The sequence below is a fragment of the Artemia sp. Qi Xiang Cuo genome, chromosome 4, assembly GCF_049724085.1.
Source record: "Artemia sp. Qi Xiang Cuo chromosome 4, ASM4972408v1, whole genome shotgun sequence".
Lineage (NCBI taxonomy): Eukaryota > Metazoa > Arthropoda > Branchiopoda > Anostraca > Artemiidae > Artemia > Artemia sp. Qi Xiang Cuo.
This window is the reverse complement of record NC_142797.1, coordinates 25858237-25870380: the sequence shown is the minus strand read 5'-3', so window position 1 is coordinate 25870380 and position 12144 is coordinate 25858237. Positions and strand designations below refer to the sequence as shown.

At 37.8% G+C, this 12144-nt stretch overlaps 1 non-coding gene and 1 pseudogene across 1 annotated transcript; both read left to right on the top strand.

Annotated features, from left to right (window-relative positions):
- The first annotated feature begins 956 nt into the window (after positions 1-956).
- On the top strand, positions 957-7477 carry LOC148952934 (uncharacterized; annotated as a pseudogene).
- Positions 7478-11350: 3873 nt separating this feature from the next.
- On the top strand, positions 11351-11514 carry LOC148952933 (U1 spliceosomal RNA). The gene has a single exon (XR_016141730.1). It is a non-coding gene; the product is annotated as a U1 spliceosomal RNA (small nuclear RNA).
- The last annotated feature ends 630 nt before the right edge of the window (positions 11515-12144 follow it).

Below are 12144 nucleotides of genomic sequence, written 5' to 3'. Positions count from 1 at the left end.
TTCTGGCTACTGATCCACTGACCTAATTTCTGAACATTTATGTATATACAGTGTGCCAGGCTGCTTTTATGTAACCCTAATTGACAATCAGAAGAATGACAGTAAACCCGTGGCAAGTACCGTTGTACCTGCCGGGAGAGTCTCCCTTAAATTTCGGAGATCAGATTGAACGGCGGCTGACACTTCCCTTGTTTATTGGGATTAAACCGGTTTCAAGCATGGGAGAGAGTATAATGCTAAATGCCATGTTGAACTATATATCTCGATCAGTGACTGCCGGAATAAAGAAGGAAGTGTTTTTAAAACAAGCTCTGGAATTTTTTGATAGAGACTCAATTTTAACCCTAGAAGGGTAAGCTTTCGTAAATTTTAAGACGCAAAAACACTTTTTCACGGTTGCCATGGAAACGGATGCATTGCGCGAACCGACCTCCCCGATATGCTAATATTATGACTAGCCAGTTCTTGTGCCGTCACCGAGGTTTTATTATCTGAACCGGTTGGGGAGATATTGAGGGTGAGTAGTAAAATTTACGAAAGCTTACCATCTACGTAACTTTTTCACCTATTTCAGGAAAAGGGATTTTTTGATCAAAACTTGTTAATTAGTAAGTTTCTTCGGACAATGAGGTTAGATCATTTTTTTAACCGTGTTGACAAGCTTCGTAGCAAATTTCGTGAGGAAATAGCACATGAAAATGCTGAATTTGGCTATTTAAAAATTTTTCACACTGACAAATAGAAATGTCACGACTGACAACTGGTTTACATCGATTCCGTTTGCAACAGAACTACTGAAATAACCGTATCGACTGACTACAGTTGGTACAGTACAAAAAAACAAGAGAGACCGTCCGGAAGAGCTGCTTGTAAGCAAAGGGAGAATCACAGGAACCTCTATGTTCTGTTTCGATCGGGAGCTGACTCTAGTGTCCTATCTTCCTAAGCCATCACAAATGGCCCAGCTTTTGTCAATTTGCCATGAGAGTACCAGTATCACGCATTCAGGCAAGAAGGCTGAGATCATTGAGCACTACAATAACACCAAAGGCGGTGTAGACACAGTTTACCAAATTTTTAATTCAATGTCAACGACTCGGAAGACCAACAGGTGGCCCATGTGCATGTTTTATGGGCTGATCAACATCGCGTGTATCAACAGTTATGTCATCTACTCCTTCAATATCTCCAAATCTGGTGGAAGACCAGTTTCACGAAAAGATTTCATGAATGTTCTGTTCAAAGAGTTGACCCAGCTGCATATGACCACTCGCTTAGAAACCCCCACTTTGCAGTGCTCGATCAGACTCGATATCAGTCAAACAATGGAGGTGACAGGTGAAATACATTCAGGAACGTCTGTGGAAAGGAGAAGAACGACCTTCAGCCTTTGCCCAGCGCGCATTCGCCGAATGACTACCAATTTTTGCAACCACTGCAAAAAGCCGTTCTGCGGTGAACACCGTGCGAAGTCATGCATACCTTGTGACTCCAAGAAATGAAAGTAACCTTTTGTGCTGTGTAAAATATTATCTGAAGATTTGTTTTCGATACTTCCCACTTACTTTTAAAATATAGTTAAGTGATGAGTTTCAAAAGTCAATGTTTATGCAAGTAGTAATTTTTATGAAAGCTTACCATCTACGTAGCTTTTTGGGTAGCTTACCTTTCTAGGGTTAAAGGCCAAAGTACTGTTAACCAATGAGGCCAAAGCTGGCGATCGATTTACGAAATGCGTGCAAGATGAGGATAATTTAGTGGATATTGCTAAGCTGTTTGTACGATGCGCTAAAGAAAGAATAAAACTCCCCAAGTTCGTTATATTTGATCCCCAAGAAGTATCGGCCAGTGGAGCAGAAGTAGGCGCATGTGTTATATCGTCAGTGAATGAAATGCGACGGCAGTTCTCGGGTTTTCTCGAGCGTTATAACCAAGTTCCACTCCCATGGCCGCCCAGCAATTCCGTAAGTAACGGAAGACTACTTAATCCCACCCCAGATAGTCATTCTCCACTACCTTATTTCGTAGTTCTGAAGAACCCTCCCCCCCATTAACACACCAGAAGAACGAAAACAATTTCTTATGAGCATGTGCGGAGAAGATTTATCGGTCGATTATGTTGAGTTGAAAAAAACAATCTGAATGGAGGCTTGTGGTCAAAACGAAGGACAAGGCAGACGGCATTGTTTATTCTATCAACCAGAAATCACAAATTGTAAAAGCTAAGGTGAAATCCCCAGTTTTTATTGGCGTGGTCAAAAACACCCCAACCACATATGATGCTGACATAGTGAAAGCCTTCGTTTCAAGTTGTGAAAGGGCAGAGTGGTGTGGTGCTAGTCAAGCCTATTAGTTGTACTTTTCCTCCCATTATCAGCTAGATCTGGTTATTAAAAACCCACCAAAACTAAATTTTGAACGTTTTCCGATTGAAGAATTTGTATACCTCCCAAAACGGTGCTACAATTGCCCAAAATTTGGTCACGTTTCAGCGGCGTGCTCTGCTCCCCGGATTTGTCCACGTTGTGGTGTCCAAGGCCATACTTCGAATGCTAGTAACCCATGCATGGAACCAATTGGATGCGCAAAATTTAAGTTGACAAAACATACATGTCAATCATTCTAGTACCCTAAGATGAAAAAGCAAATTGGAAAACAAAAACGCTCCGATGATTGAACAGAATACTAGGATTGTGTCATAAAACGAAACAATAGTAAAAAAAGAGAAAAACGAGGATTATACAAGCCAGTGAAAAATATGGACTAAAATGCAAATATTTTGGTCAAGACCTCCGCTTGACCGTCCTCAGTGCAAGATAATAAAATTAAAATTACTAATAAAATCCAAGGATACTATAAAAAATTTCAAACCGAAACTATTGAAATCGAAACTGTTAAGATGAAGTAAAACAGTGTTAAGTTCTATCTCTCCGTGATTCCACACAGAGACAACATCATCGACAAACTGGCCCCGGAACCGGTGTTTCAGAAGAAAAGTATTCAAAGCGGAGGTTTCAATAAATTCCATGTAAAAAGTGGCCAAAAAAGGTGAAAGGCTCGTACCAATTGGGAGGCCATTTGTTGGGGTGAAAAGTTGATTGTTGTACCGAAAATATAAGGAATATCTATTGCAAAGGCGAACAAGCCGCATAATGGTTTCAATATCTAATGTTCTGTAATCCATCCGGTCAATATTATCTCCTAGTTTCTTTTGAAGAGCAAATTCACATTTTTTTTTTATATCACATGATGTATACATCAAAATGGCATCAAAACTGGCCAAAATTGTGTCTTTTTTATATCAAGGTTTTTTTAATTTTTTCACAAGGTGTACTGAATTCTTAATGTAAGAAGCTTGCGTCGACATAAGAGGACGGCAAATTGTGGATAACCATTTTCCCAGTCTGGAAGCTGGCGAACTATAAGAGGCCACAATTGGGCGCAGAGGAACTCCATCTTTGTGAATTTTTGGGAGACCATTGAATTTAGGAGCAGAGCACCCTTTAGGGTAAAACATTTTGTACATTTGTGGAGTAACGAGTATTTCTTTTTGTAAAATTCCCAGCTCTTTTCGTACTTCACGGGTGAACTTGTCGGTGGGGTCTGAATCTATAGGTTTATAAGTGTGAGTGTCGGACAAAATATCCGTAACTTTTTTGTTATATGAGATTTTATCAAGGATAACAATTTTACTCGCTTTGTCAGCCCTGGTGGTAATGATGTCTGGGTTTTTAGTTAAATTTCCCAGAATTTGTGTTTCCCGAGTTTTTTAATTAGAGGAATAAGGAGTGAAGTCAAGAAGATTCCTAACATCCTCCCCTTGAAGTAAATCTGGATTTTCCACAATACCTCTTGACCCAAAAATATCTGTCTCCACACTGGTTACTATCTCTGAGATATTTACTCGTGGATGAGGAAAGTAAAATTTTGGTCCCTTAGACAAGATATGGATGTCTTCGGGTGTAAGAACTTTCGTAGATAGGTTCTCAATGGCCGGGCCAGGACAGAATCTAGGAAGAAAACGTCCGGAATTTTGAAATATTTTGTATTGTAATTTTACAAACTTTTCTGATAAACGAGTTCTAGCCATAAAAAAGTCGTGACGGAAAGAACTTTGAGCTATTTTAGAAATCTGTTGAAAATCTGGTGACGAGAGGTTACACTGTAAAAAATGTCGAACTTTAGAGATCATGTTACTAAGGAAAAAACGTCGGTTTTTATGGTCTTTTAAAGTGTGGTTCAATGATTGAAAACCAACCCTATCACTAAATTTCAGTTCCGATTGCGTGCCTAGATTTAATCGAAAACGAAGAGACTTTGGAAGAATTCTATGAAACCTACAATTCTGTAAAAATTCTTGCTGGCTAATTAAGTTAGCGTGTTTTTTAGAAAAATCAAAATAATTAAGAACAGACTTGGTCATATGCTCCCCGTACGCTTGTCGTAAATAATTTCAGAGACCACACTGGCTAATCATGATAAAATGAAACAATAGTAAAAAAAAAGAGAAAACCAAGGATTATACAAGCCAGTGAAAAATATGGACTAAAATGCAAATATTTCGGTCAAGACCTCTGCTTGACCGTCCGCAGTGAAAGATAATAACATTAAAATTACTAATAAAATCCAAGGATACTATAAAAAAAATTTCAAACCTTAAAACAAAGCACAACTAAAATTTGAAGACCCTCTCCATGTAACGGTGAAAGGGTAACTGAATAATTCAGTTACCCCTTCATTAAAAATTCAGTACACCTTGTTGAAAAATTAAAAAACCTTGATATAAAAAAAGACACAGTTTTGGCCAGTTTTGGTGCCATTTCGATGTATACATCATGTGATATAAAAAAAAAAAAAAAAAATGTGAATTTGCTCTTCAAAAAAAAACTAGAAGATAATATTGACCGGATGGATTACAAGACATTAGATATTGAAACATTATGCAACTTGTTCGCCTTTGCAATAGATATTCCTTATATTTGCGGTACAACAATCAATTTTTCACCCAAACAAATGGCCTCCCAATGGGTACGAGCCTTTCACCTTTTTTGGCCACTTTTTACATGGGATTTATTGAAACTTCTACTTTGAATACTTTTTCTCTGAAACACCAGTTCTGGGGCCAGTTTTATCGGTGATGTTATCTCTGTGTAGAATCACGGAGTGATAGAACTTAACTCTTTTACCTCATCTTAATAGTTTCGATTCCAACCTTCAGTTCACCTTGGAACTGGAAAATAATCATAAACTGCTTTTTTTAGACGTCTTAATCTTCAACAAATCTCTCAGCCTTGAATATTCGATTTAAAGAAAACCTACACATAATGATAGGTATTTGCATTTCTCTTCCTACCACCCTCCTTGTGTAAAAGAGGAGTAGTTATATCTTTAGTTGATCGTGTCATAAGAATATGTTCAAAGGCTCACATAATCCCATAATTAAATTATCTGAAGGAAATTTAGTTTTGCAATGGATATCCCATCAAGTTACTGGAATCCATCATAGAAAAAAGACAAAAAAGGGCAGAAAAAGATTCATCATCTCCACAACCTCTAACGGATATCATCCCTTTAGTGGGGGATAAGAAATTTTTTACTGTTTTGCCCTATTTTCCCAAATTAGGTGACAAATTGCAAAGAATTCTTAAAAAACATAACTTAAATGTCACCTTCAAAAAATCTAATAAAATCCAGAACTATTTTAACAGCGGTAAAAATAAAACGAGCCCTGTTTTGGGCAGTGGTGTATATAGGGTTCCATGTTCTTGCGGCTGTTTCTATGTTGAAAGAACCCACCAGCAATTGGGGGAAAAATTGTTGGAACACAGGTCCTCAATCGACAAAGCTATGGAGCTACGTCAAAGCCCTCAAACTATTGATTCCGCCTTGGCTCAGCATGTCTATGACAACCCGCACTATTTCGTTTTATTCGATAACACCTCCATTATTGCCCTGTTAAAGGTCTCATCCAAGTTTTCAGGGAGGCAGTTGAGATAAAAAAAGTACATTCACCGAAAGGTTGCTCTCAATAGAGACACGGGAGAAACCTGTTTAAGCCCCATTTATAATGAACTAATTAATTCTGATCGTTTTTACTTAGATATTTAAAAAAAATCACACTCTGCAACCTAACCTAATCTGTGATGCTGTTTTACCTGGAAAACCTTTAGCTTTTAAAAATACTCTGCATAAATTAAACAAATGAGTTCCCTTTCAGCACTGTATTTTTTCATTCAGTTACCCTTTCACCGTTACATAGAGAGGGTCTTTAAATTTTAGTTGTGCTTTGTTTTAAGTTTTGAATTTTTTTTTATAGTATCCTTGGATTTTATTAGTTATTTTAATGTTATTACCTTGCACTAAGGACGGTCTGGCAGAAGTCTTGACCGAAATATTTGCATTTTAGTCCATATTTTTCACTGGCTTGTATAATCCTCGTTTTCCTCCTTTTTTTACTATTTTTTCGTTTTGTCATGATTAGCCAGTGTGGTCTCTGAAATTATTTAGGATTGTGTCTTGGAATATGAATGGAGGTGTGTCTAACAGAATCCCTGTAATTGAAGAAGTATGTCGGCGTAGCAATATTCTATGCATCCAAGAACATTTACTGAGAAATGACAGCCTCAGCCTTCTCAAGTCTTTGGACAATCATACATTTTATTTTGTACCAGCCAAGTCTCGTCAACACGGGAGGCCCTCTGGTGGACTAGCGATCGTGTGTAGTTCTACCGTTGATTCCGAGAGTCTTCATGCAGCTGAAAACCTTATGGCTATAAGCGTTGGGAACCTGGTGATTGTCAATGTTTACCTTCCTACAAACTATAGCGACGGAGATTCGGATAACCGATTCTCGGAAGCAGTACCAGCTCTTGCAAAGTGCCTCAAGACTACTATGTTGTCCAAACTAGATTGCGTTATAATCGGAGACTACAACTGTAATCTAGTCGTTGACTCGTCTACTCGGTCCCAGCCGATCCTAAGTGCACTTGAAAGTCGGTATCGTCTGCTCCCAAAAGACAAAGATTTTACATTTGTACATACTAGTGGTTCAGTCTCAAATATGGACCATGTGGCATGCACACCAAACGTGAGTGGCACATCGAGCTTACTAACGGGAAACCCACTCTGCCGACCATATCCCAATTGAAGAATGTGTTAATGCGGGTATCCCAAAGGTCTAAAGTACTTCACAGTGGTAGTAAATAAAAGATTGGTCAAAGGCCGACTTCCCGCTTTATCAGACAGTGCCGGACACGACGCCTCAGAAGATCAACGTGCCATTTAGTCTACTACAAGCCAACGTGCAGAGGAATATCCAGGAAACTAAAATACAGGTTAATGCTTTCTGTGCTGAAATCACACACGCATTACTAGCCGCAGAAAATGCTGCTATTCCCATTAGAAAAATTCGTAAAGGAACTGAAATCCCAGGGTTCTCAAAGAATCAAAAGCTAGGGAAAGCATGTCAGGATGCTAAGTTCTGGTTCTCAGTGTGGAGGGAAAGTGGCCGTCCTTAATTCGGTGTGCTGAATTGTCTTCGTGTACACACAAAACGTAAATTCGAGAAAGCCCTCAAGCAGCACCGCGTGAATGCGAAAAATGATTGTACAGCGAGAGTAATTAATGATCCAAGTCGTTTATGGAAAGACCGCATGAAAGATCGACCAAACACGCCTAAGTCCATGCCTAGTGATCCAAATGACTGGCAAGCTTACATTACGAGCGAATTTAGTGCTCCAAATCCCAGTGTAGCTAGACCGTATATTGAAAAACTTGAATCTGTGCTATCAAACTCGAGTTTCCGAAATTTACCGTATCTGTTTCTGATGTAACTGCAAATGCCTATAGGCTGAAAAAGAAAAATTCACGTGGAGTTGACGGTTTTTGTGCACTTCACCTTGTGAGTGGTTCTCGTCTTTTGCATGAAATGTTAACATTATTGTATCAGATAATATTCGTTGTTGGTCTTGTACCCGATGTTTTCTGTACAGGGCAACTTACGCCCATACTAAAAAAAAGGGAAGCCAGCTAACCTATGCTCCTCGTATTGCCCAATTACTGTGTCACCAGTTTTATGCAAGCTTCTAGAAATGCTTATATTGTCAAATGTTAGACACTGTTGCCAAATGCCAAACACCAGTTTGGTTTTACGGTGGGGCTTGGTTGGGCTGATGCTCTGTTTACCCTTGCTGCTATTATGTCTGATTCTGAGGCAACGGGTGATCCACTAGTTATTAGCTCTTTTGATGTCAGCCGGGCTTTTGACTCGTCGGTGCACGCGCAGCTCTTTCTGGAAGCGTATAAACAAGGGCTAAATTTGTGCATTGTCAGAATATTATATTTGCAAAAACCATAGAGCATAAATGAAAATACACTTAAATCCGGTTGAATCCGCTTTGTACCAGTCCGTAAAGGAGTTAGACAAGGTTCGGTTGTACCTCTGAGTTTGTACAACAATAGTGTTCTGCCGGCACAATCCCAAGTAGCTACTTCTTGTGTTTCTAAAGGGATAGATATTTCATTGATAACTTATGCTGACGAGTTGCTTTATTTGAACAGGTCCACCGATCGACTATCGAAGAATTTTGTTGTGTTGAATGGGGAATATAATAAAGTAGGTCTGTCGTTTAATGTGTCAAAAACTGCCATCTTGTTTTTTAATGCGGAGTAGGGCGAAGAAGAAATCCATTTGGGCGATTCAGTTGTGAAACCATCTGAAAGTATTACTTACCTTGTTTTACCAATCAGTCGAAGCCTCCACTCCACCGGTACGCTGCTTTTAAGCCACGTAGAAGTGAAAATCCGGATTGTATACGGGTCAATTATTTGTAATAGACAGCGGTTCTACCGTAAATATCCTGCGTCGCTGTATAATGCCATTGCCCTTCCACATGTACTGTATATAGCACCTTTCTGGAGATACATTTCGTCCGCCCAGTGTGCAAGAGTAAGAGTTCTGTTTTTGCGATTCACGAAGGTCCTTCTGAGACTGCCACCATGAACAAGTAACTCCTATATCATGCATAATTATGGTGTATCCGGTCCAAGAGTCTGTGTTAACCGTGTCGCTGAGAATATTGAAAAACGCTAAGGGAAAAGCGAACCCATTGCTAGCCATCCTATGCCAGTAGTTTTGCTAATGTACATCAAATGCCTTTGGTGATGTTCCCTTGTGTGACTTTTCTTTTCTTTTTCCTTTGTTATACTCCGTTTTAATTCCATCTGAATTTTCGGGCAATAGATTTACTTATATACTTACTTACTTACTTACAATTATTGTGACAAATATGGCAATTTAAGTATGGGAGCCTTCAATGATTTTCTTTTTATTGCATTTGGTGCTTCTACAGCATCTGTTGGACATTCAAATTTGCCTCATTTTTTAAAAAAATCGTCAAAGGCTGAGTTATTGTCAGATAATTTCAAAAATATTGTCTGAAATAGCTTAGAAAACCACATACTTATCTACAGCTTTTTTGATCTTTTGGTGATTTTAATTTCTCTATCTTTGTGAATTTTTCAGGATTTGTTGAAATAGTACCTTGGTTTATCAAATGTCGAAGAAAAATAAATTTTGGTACCAAAATTTTAAGCTTTTCTGATTTTAGTTTTAACCCTGCTTTTTCGAATTTTCCTAGTACTCTTCTAAGCCCAATTAAATAGTCTTCTAGGCTTTCAGTAGATAATATTAAATCATCTAAGTAAGCTAATGCATCTCTTTTTCTTCCTGGTTCGTTATCTTTCAATACTAAATTCTTTAGTCAGCTAAAACGCTTTGGGCTAAATGATAAGCCAGAAGGCATACTTTCAAACATGAACGTTCGTCCATCGTCCAAAGTTACTGTTGTCTTGTGTTTTGTTTCGGAGTCTAAGGCTATTTTCCAATATCCTGCTATCAGGTCAAAACTATTGTAGTATTTTGGTCCTCCAAGCGAATCCAATATTGTATCTATTCGTGGCGATTTCATAACAGCTTTTACCGTGACTGCATTTAGTATCCTAAAACCTATTCATAGTCTCCAGGTAATGTCTTTCTTCCTGACTATTACCAGTGGAAAACACCACTGGCTAACACCCTATTTAAGTACACCCGGTTCTTCCATTTCTTTTATTTTGTTATTTAGCCATGATATTAAATGGCAAGAGGTTTTATATGGTGACTTTATAATTAAAGGTCCTTGTGTTGGTATTTTGTGCGTGATCAGCTGAGTTAAACCAAAATCAGCTTTGTGTCAGCTTAGAGTTGCAGCAAATTATACAACATAGGAAACATGACAGCAAGTGGAAAGGTGAAAAGATTAGTGGAGGAGTTTGAACAAATTGCAAATCTTGAAACTACAAAATCAAACCTCCGACGATGGAAAACTTCAACTACCATAGATTCTGAGTCGGCCCCATTTGAAAAAGTAACTGTGCAAATTCGCAAACACCCAAATTGTACCTCACAATTTGCAGGAGGTACGAAATACCGAAAAGAAGGGCCATATACTGGCACGAGAATAATTGAAATATTAAAAAAAGATGCCGCTTCTTTTAAACCTCCAAGTACAAATTTCCGGCGATGGGAGAATTCAACTACTCCACATTCAGACCTCTAAGTTGATTTTTTCGATATCAAAATTATTTATTATGTTAAGCTAGTGTTTAAATTCTTGTAGGTTTGTATTTGATATGTTCCGTTTTTTAAAGATGTTTTTCTGGTGGGACGGGGTTTATAAAACAATTTTTTTGGAGGGAGGGGGAATGAAGAAAACAAACTTTAAAAAATCCATCAAAATCTGTTTATATTCATTTTTTACCTTTTTACAAATCAGACAAACCTTTGCTGTTTTTGCGTACGGGGTGGCTTAGACAGAAAGTGTAAACTTTTCAACCGTGTTTATAGCAGAGTGAGAAACTACTGTTTTTCTTTTCTCAAAAAGGCAATTTTGTGTACAAATCATTAAGACTTTTGCATATACAGAAAACAAACGTTAAAAAGCCCATCAAATATTTGTTTATTTTCATTTTTGTTAGCTTTTTTACAAATCGGACAAACGTGTCGGGGGGGGGGGTGCTCCAAAATTAAAGTTTAAACTATTCAGTCGTGTTGATCACAGAGTGAGAAATTCCCGATTTTCTTTTCTAAAAAGGTAAATTTCCGTTCAAACCATTAAGACTTTTGCATATGAAAATGAAAAAGGACGCTGCTATTTTCAAAAATAATTTAGATACTTGATCAATTGATGTGAAAAATTTGTGTACACCTCCATATATTTCATTAATTGGAGCTTCTGAGTCGCATTTAAAACAAACGGATTTAATTTGAAAGACATTACTAAAATGTTAGATTTTTAGCCAGTCGTACTTGCCACTTACCTGGCTTGAGAGCTGCCATAATAATTATAAAGGCAATCCCAGGGTGAGGGCTTTCCAATGCACTTCGGATTAGCTGAACCATATGATTACCCCAAATGGGGGTAACTCAACAGTGTAATGTTTGGTAGTCAGGACTGCGTAAGTTTGGACTCCTGTTCACGCATCAAAAAGTATTATCCCATGGGCCCTTTTTCATATGACCCTCTTATGCAGTTGAAAGGAAAAAATATACAATTTGGTGTTGTTAAGACTATGATGAGACAGGTAAAATTGGTCATTTGGACCCTTTTGAATTGATTAGTTTATTGATAAACTTAAATGTTTGAAATATTTTGTTTCCGTGTATTTTTCTTGGGTGATTAAAAATCTAGTTTTTGTTTTGCAAAAATATGATATTAAATACAAACAGCACGGTGTCGTACCACCACACTGAAGGCACAAGTGGTACTCCATCGAATTTTTTGTATTTCGTATTATATTTTTACAGTGAGTTCTGATTTCGGTGTTCTTTTCTAATTTGCATTCTCTGCACAATCCTAACATATTAAAATATCTAGAAACAGCTAAGGGTGTTAAATCAAACTTTCAGGACATGTTGAGGAGAATGGTTAGGAAACTGATAGAACAATAGTTGGGACATTAACACATAGAAGACCGAAATAAAAAAAAAAACATTGTAAAAATATTATTTTAAATACAAACAGCCCGATGGCGCACCACCGCGCTGATGACACAGATGGCACGCCATCGGGTTGTTTGTATTTAGTATTATATTTTTACAATGAT